Source organism: Sinocyclocheilus rhinocerous, unplaced genomic scaffold (assembly GCF_001515625.1).
Source record: "Sinocyclocheilus rhinocerous isolate Xijiao unplaced genomic scaffold, SAMN03320098_v1.1 scaffold160, whole genome shotgun sequence".
Classification (NCBI taxonomy): Eukaryota; Metazoa; Chordata; class Actinopteri; order Cypriniformes; family Cyprinidae; genus Sinocyclocheilus; species Sinocyclocheilus rhinocerous.
The window spans coordinates 6,861-14,185 of NW_015624563.1; the positions used below are offsets into that span (position 1 = coordinate 6,861).

The window sequence follows — 7,325 nt, forward strand, 5'->3', positions numbered from 1 at the left end:
GATGGACATTGAGTCCTCATCCTCTTCCTCCCGGCCGAACGACACGAAGTCTGCAATGTTCGGAGGAGGGTTGAACAGTCCTCGGGGAAGGTGACTGGCTGAGATGGACATTGAGTCCTCATCCTCTTCATCCCGGCCGAACGACCCGAAGTCTGAAATGTTCGGAGGAGAATAGAATGGAACAGTCCTCGGGGAAGGTGACTGGGGAACAGGGTGACCGCTGAGGATGGCGGCACGGCGAGTCGACGCTCCCACCTCAGGGCCCACCAGCGGCACGCTGGCGGAAGTGGGCCTCACCCCAAACAAGCCACGAGCCATGTTGTGGCGAGTCCGAAGCAAGGTCCGCGCAATGCCCGCAGTCAGACTCCTCCAACGCCGCCTCGGCGTGGGCTAAGCCCAGGCAGGCGACGCAATTGTTGTGCTGATCTGGCGGTTTGATAGGTCCCGCGCAGATCTTGCAGAATGAAGCCATTCTTCAGGTTGTAGAAGCGAACAAGTAAGTGAAGGAGAAGATTCTGATGTAATTGTTGCGTGCATCGCATTTTATATTGCCTCTCGAGCTCGTTTGTATTTGCATGCGATTTGCATACTTCGCGATTGAACTGTCAATTGGACTGGCGTGAGCCAATAGGACTTCAGGAAAGGTTGGAAGGGAAGGAGTTCCCATAGCGGAGAAACCTCCGCGATGTCTCATGAAAGCTCGAGAGGGAACCAAAAACAAGAGCATCAGAGAAACATCAACTGACACTGAACAAGGGAAGCACAGGGGTATATATACACAAGATAACAAGGCTAACAAGTAGAGGGTGGAGCTAATGAATCACTATGACAACTAATGAGGGTAACTATGGCAACAAACAGGGTAGCACAGGGCACTGAACAAGGAAGTAAACACAGAAACAATAGGGCGTTTTTATATTTATTACATAAAGCCTAGCCTTATTAATTAACATGACACGACTAAGAGAGTGCAGTTTTCCCCGAAAATCAGTACGATCAAGGAAGTAAACACAGAAACAATAGGGAACAGAAAACGGCTATCCCCTTGGTCCTCATTTAATGCATACCTTGCCATGGATTATCCTGTTTGTATCATGGTCATATTCCAGCACTGATAAGTTATTGTTATTGATGTAAGCTGTTATTGATGTTTGCAGCACAATAGTTGACTGAAAGTTTAAAAATGATGATTATTTTCTTCAGTTATAATAGATCTAGCATTTTGCCCACTTTAAATCAGACAGAAATAAAGCAGTGCAGTAAGATTACTTTTGATAATCTTATCGATTAGCATATATTTTAATTAATGTGTGTGTGTGTGTGTGTGTGTGTGTGTGTGTGTGTGTGTGTGTGTGGAGGGTTGGAAGTAACCTGTACACACCTGCGACTGTGCTGTGTCTCTACAAATAATAAAGTTGTGAGTTTAATTACTTCAAAGTTGTTACCCCTCGTTGAAGAGAAATATAATGTTAGCAATTCAGTAGTGAAGCTATTTTATGCACAGTGAAATCTCTGATCTCTCTGTGTGTGCGTGCGTGCGTGCGTGCGTGCGTGCGTGCACACACTTCAGTGAAGGCAGCACATTAATATAGAATGGTGATTAAACTGACTGGCACTACTTGTGCATTCAGTGGTTTTAATGCACACCTTCCAGTCAGTCTGAATGGAATATTCAGACAGACCATGGAACAGTATAAATTAAAATGAACACATTAAATCTCTATTAATAAGACCAACACAAAGCAATTATTTTTGTAAAAGACTCTGTGCTGAACTACTGCTGGATGGATTTTCACTTGAACTTCTGGATGGAGATTCTTCAAATATCCCTGAAAAATGGATTACTAGTGTGTTTTCTGAACTAAACACACTGGTGGAGCCCAAAAACCAGATTATGGTTGTCACCGTTTTGGGCGTCCAGAGTTCAGGAAAGTCAACGCTGCTGAACACCATGTTTGGAGTTCAGTTTGCAGTGAGCAGTGGAAGGTGCACCAGGGGAGCCTTTATGCAGCTCATTAAAGTAACAGAAGAACGTAAAGCAGAACTCCATTGTGATTATATAATGATAATTGACACTGAGGGACTGAAATCCCCTGAGCTCGCACAACTGGACAACAGCTATGAACATGACAATGAGTTGGCAACTCTTGTTGTTGGACTGAGTGATGTAACAATTGTTAATATTGCCATGGAAAACTCCACAGAGATGAAAGACATTTTACAGATCATTGTTCATGCCTTCCTCAGGATGAAGGAAATAGGTAAGAAACACAAGTGTTTGTTTGTACACCAGAATGTTGCTGATGTCTCAGCTCATAATTCAAACATGAGAGACCGTAAATTTCTCTTGGAGCAACTGGATGAAATGACACAAGCTGCAGCCAAAATGGAGAACAAACTGGAGGTCAAGAAATTTACAGATTTGATGAATTATGACACTGAGACGGGTGACCACTACATCCCTGGATTGTGGCATGGAAACCCCCCAATGGCACCAGTGAGTATTGGCTATAGTGAGTCTGTGTATGCTCTCAAAAAGCATATAATGGAGATCTTCAGAGGTTACAAGCCCAGTGACATCAATGAATTTCTTCAATGGACGAAAGACTTGTGGACTGCTGTGAAATTTGAGAAATTCATCTTCAGCTTCAGAAATAGCATGGTGGCTGATGCATACATGAAACTGTGCACAGAGTACAACAGATGGGAGTGGACACTAAGAAAGCAAATGCACACATGGGCATTAGAGGCTGAAACGAATATCTTAAACTATGGAAAATTTGAAAACCCTGAGCAGTGCACCATTGAAGATGTCCATTGTCATTTACTACGAGAGGCAGAATCTGAACTTTCAAAAGGACAAGATGAAATAATTGACAAGATCCAGTCATACTATGAACAAGGAGAAGGTCATGTTGAACTTGTGGAAAGTTATCGACAAGACTTTATAAACTCTGCGAGGTCTTTAAAGACAGAGCTTTCAAATTCTATCACTAGAAAACTGGATGCAGCTGTTTCACGTCGAAATGGAATGATGAGGGTGGAAGGAATCATAAAGACATACATGGACACAATGGAGAAAAAAGTGCTGGACTTGCTGAAAGAATGTCGGGAGAAAAAGTCAGACATGTCAGACTCCATGCTGAATGAAGCATTTGAAAAGATGTGGCAGGAGACTGTTAAGACATTGTCATACACAGGGCTCCAACCACAAGATGTCATGACAAGTATTTTTCATCATTTGAGGAAAAATCTTCCATCTAGAGGAATTTCAATGGCTCAAAGCTTAGACAAAATGAATAATTTAAACATTTATGGCCAAGAAAAATTTATTGCCTACAAAGACAAAAGCATTTCATTCAAAGTGTTTTATAAAAGTCAGATCAAGATAGTTCAAGAGATGTCAGACAACCTTATCAGGGATTGTTGGGAATTTGTTGAAGCAAAGAGGGAAAGTAAGGATGATTATGATGACACATACATCAGGGAAATTCTCAACATGATTGATGAGAAACTCAAGACTCATGAAGATCTTAAGCTAAAGGGAGATTTTGAACTTTCTCTTAAATTACATATATGTGGCTTTGCAAGCAGAGAATTTCAAAATATTCACAATCAATTCATCCAAGAAAACAACCCACTCACAGCCTTGGAGACCTTTAAAGAAACATACCGCTCTGACTTCAGTGACCTTTACCATGAACGAGACCAATGTCAGAAGAAAGCTGATGAATTTGTGAGAAAATACCTAAAACCTGCCTTGGAAAAAAACATGTCTGAGGTCTTGGGCCGAAATATGGTAGACAAGCTGATTTGTGAAAACAAACGTTTTTGGAACACGGATGACATTTCAGAAATCAGTCTTGAAAAAACTTCTTGATGAATCTAAATTTGAAACATATTTGCATTTCATTAAATCATATGAAACATTTGTTAAAGGCTTTATTTTTGGCAAAGTTAAAGAGCATTTTACAGTAGAGAACAGAATGATCAAATTTGAGGAAAGGCTTCTCAATGAAGTCATCAGTGAACTTACTCGAGCCATTGAAGACACAGTGCAGGACCCAAAGATAAGTAATATCAAGGGATTCATCAAAAACTTCTGCAAGAAACTTGAAAACAAGCTTGTTTTTCCCAAATATGCAGTGGACACAATCAGCACACTGAACAATGCAAATGAAAAAAAGTTTGCTGAATGTCTTCACTGTTCTGTGAAGGACATGTATAAATCACTGAAAGCTAGTTTCCAAGAAAGAGATTTTCAAAGCAAAATAGATCTTCTTCAATCCAAACCACAGGATGTGCTGTTCAAACGAGTGGATGGCTGTGGGAAACGGTGTCCATTCTGCCAGGCACCATGTGAGGCTGGAGGAGAAGCCCACACTAAACACTTTGTCTCTATTCACAGACCAAAAGGTCTCAGTCGCTACAGATGTGAATATTCTGAAAAACTAGACACAGACATCTGCACATCATTAATGTACAGCAGCAAAAGATTTAAGTGCCATGACACCAATGATCAGTGGCATCCATATAAAGAGTACAGGACAATCTATCCAGACTGGATAATTGATCCAGACCCCAGCATAGAGGCCTCAGCATACTGGAAATATGTGATGGCACAGTTCAATGAGCAGTTTGCTGAAGAATACAATGCAAAGCCCGCAGATATACCCACATCCTGGAAAGGCATTACAAAAGCCCATGTATATAACAGCCTAAAACTGGACTTGCTGAAAGAATGTCGGGAGAAAAAGTCAGACATGTCAGACTCCATGCTGAATGAAGCATTTGAAAAGATGTGGCAGGAGACTGTTAGGACATTGTCATACACAGGGTTCCAACCACAAGATATCATGACAAGAGTCTTTCATCATTTGAGGAAAAATCTTCAACCTAGAGGAAGTTCAGTGGCTCAAAGCTTAGACAAAGTGAAGGATCTGCACAATCAAGGCCTTGAAAATTTTGTTGTCCACAAGGGTTACTTTATATTCAAGTTCCGGAATGCTCAGAAGATCCTGAGGGTTGAAGAAATGTCAGACAACCTTATCAGGGATTGTCGGGATTTTGTTGAAGCAAAGAGGGAAAGTAAGGATGATTATGATGACACATACATCAGGGAAATTCTCAACATGATTGATGAGAAACTCAAGACTCATGAAGATCTTAAGCTAAAGGGAGATCAAGCAGGAGGTTTTCAAAACAAAATTGATAGTCTTCGAACCAAACCACAGGATGTGCTGTTCAAACGAGTGCAGGGCTGTGGGAAACAGTGTCCATTCTGTAAAGCACCATGTGAGGCTGGAGGAGAAGCCCACACTAAACACTTTGTCTCAATCCACAGACCAGAAGGCCTCGGTCGCTACAAATCTGCTGATTCTAAAAAACTAGTGACAGACATCTGTACATCATTGGTGCACAGTGACATAAGCTTCAAGTGCCATGACACCAATGATAAGTGGCATAAATATAAGGAATACAGCCAAATCTATCCAAAACAGCCTTGGAGAACGCCAAACAAACATACCATTCTGACTTCATTGACCTTTACCATGAACGAGACCAGTGTCAGAAGAAAGCTGATGAATTCTTGTGTAACTGCCTAAAACCTGCCTTGGAAAGTTATATGTCCGAGAAGTTGGGCATGGAAATGGCAGACAAGATGGTGATTGGTGAAAACTCAGCAATTTTCGGATCAAGGACAACATTTCAGATTGGTAAGAGAACTTTAAAATATCAAGGTATCCTTGAAATACGTTTCAACTGTAACAATAGAAGAGCAAAACCTGCTTTGGTTCAATACGATCACATATCATAAAACAAAGAACAATGGAGTGCATTACATAAAATTCTTCACATCTGAACAAGGTAATAATTTCCTAATGACTTCTGATGTCGACAGACTGCAGCTTGCACTTGCTCTTGCCATGAAAGAAGCCATGAAAAAACAAATCTAAGTTAAGATTTTTTTTCCTACAATAAAAGCATCATTCAAATGTTGTAATATACTCTAGGTGAAACATCATTATTTCATCTACATATTCATGGATACTTTTGTTTTATTGAAATCCTTATACTGAAAATGTTATTTTAAAATGTGTTTTTTTGTGTGGGTGTAACGTTTGTGATGCTCTTAATGTTGCTCGCTGATGTTTTGTCATGACTGTGGTGTTTTTTCACAAGCTATGTTTTCGATTTTGAGTTTAATTTGGATACATTTAATTTTGTCTGTTGTAACTGTATTGAGAGTTGTTGTTCTGTGTGTTATGTGTACAGGCATGTTTAAAGATATCAAGAATGTTCTACAATATCACAACCAAATGTACTTGTGCCTGAACTTTAGCAGTGGTATAGAACCTTTTTCCTTAATTTCAGCATTTCATAAAATGATTCTTCAAAACTGTCCACTCAACACTTTATTTTAAAGTGGCAAAGACATGCAGTGGCAAATTGCATATGCATTCAGCAAAAAAAAAAAGGCTAAATAATTAAATCAAATTCAACATAATACTAACTACTGCAGCATTCTGATTGTTATGCTAATACATGATATTAATTTATGCTGCATTCAGTTTGTTATTGCATCTTTAATGACATTATGTGAATGAAAGCGAGACAGTTGATCCCCAAAGTTCAGCCAAAACTCACCCACTGAGAGAATTGGGTCTCTCTGTTCTACTATCCCTCTCCTATTCACCTTCAAGGAGATCAGATGACACAAATATATGATTTTGTAGCATTCTGTGCAACAACCTGTTATAGCCTAATATAAATAAAATGACCTATTAATAATTTGATGGCTTGTGTTATATAGGTATTTCGTGTTATATAGATATTTATTATTCATGTCACTCCGGAAGCTTTGCTGCGTGTACATGTGGCAGCTGGTCATATTAAGCAGCATGAAAAACAAAACTTTTATTCAAATTGTGAATAGATTAGGTAGGCTAGAAATGTTTCTAACTTGAACTGAATGGCCAATCAGAAGGGTTCAAAAAATCGACAGATATATGATTGGCTACATTGCTCAATGCTACAAAAACACATTGAAAATGGAGGTGTGTTGTGAGAACAGTGTCAACTGCGTGAGTCTCTGAATGCGGGAGAGTTGGCAGCCTGATACACATCTCTAAACACATCACGGAAACACAGAAGACTGAGCAGGAATCTTAAAATCTCTCAGCACATCCTCTGCTGAACTCTTCTGTACTGAGTGCTGTGGTTAATTTGAATAAATGTGATGACACTCTTGTGTGTGTGTGTCTGTGTGTGTGTGTGTGTGTGTGTGTGCGCGCGCGCGCGTTTTTGTGACAAATGAGGACATA

General features: G+C 40.0%; 1 pseudogene; it reads left to right on the top strand.

Moving 5' to 3' along the window:
- The first annotated feature begins 1,683 nt into the window (after nt 1-1,683).
- LOC107743105 (interferon-induced very large GTPase 1-like) overlaps nt 1,684-7,325 on the top strand; it is a 30,303-nt pseudogene continuing 24,661 nt past the window's right edge.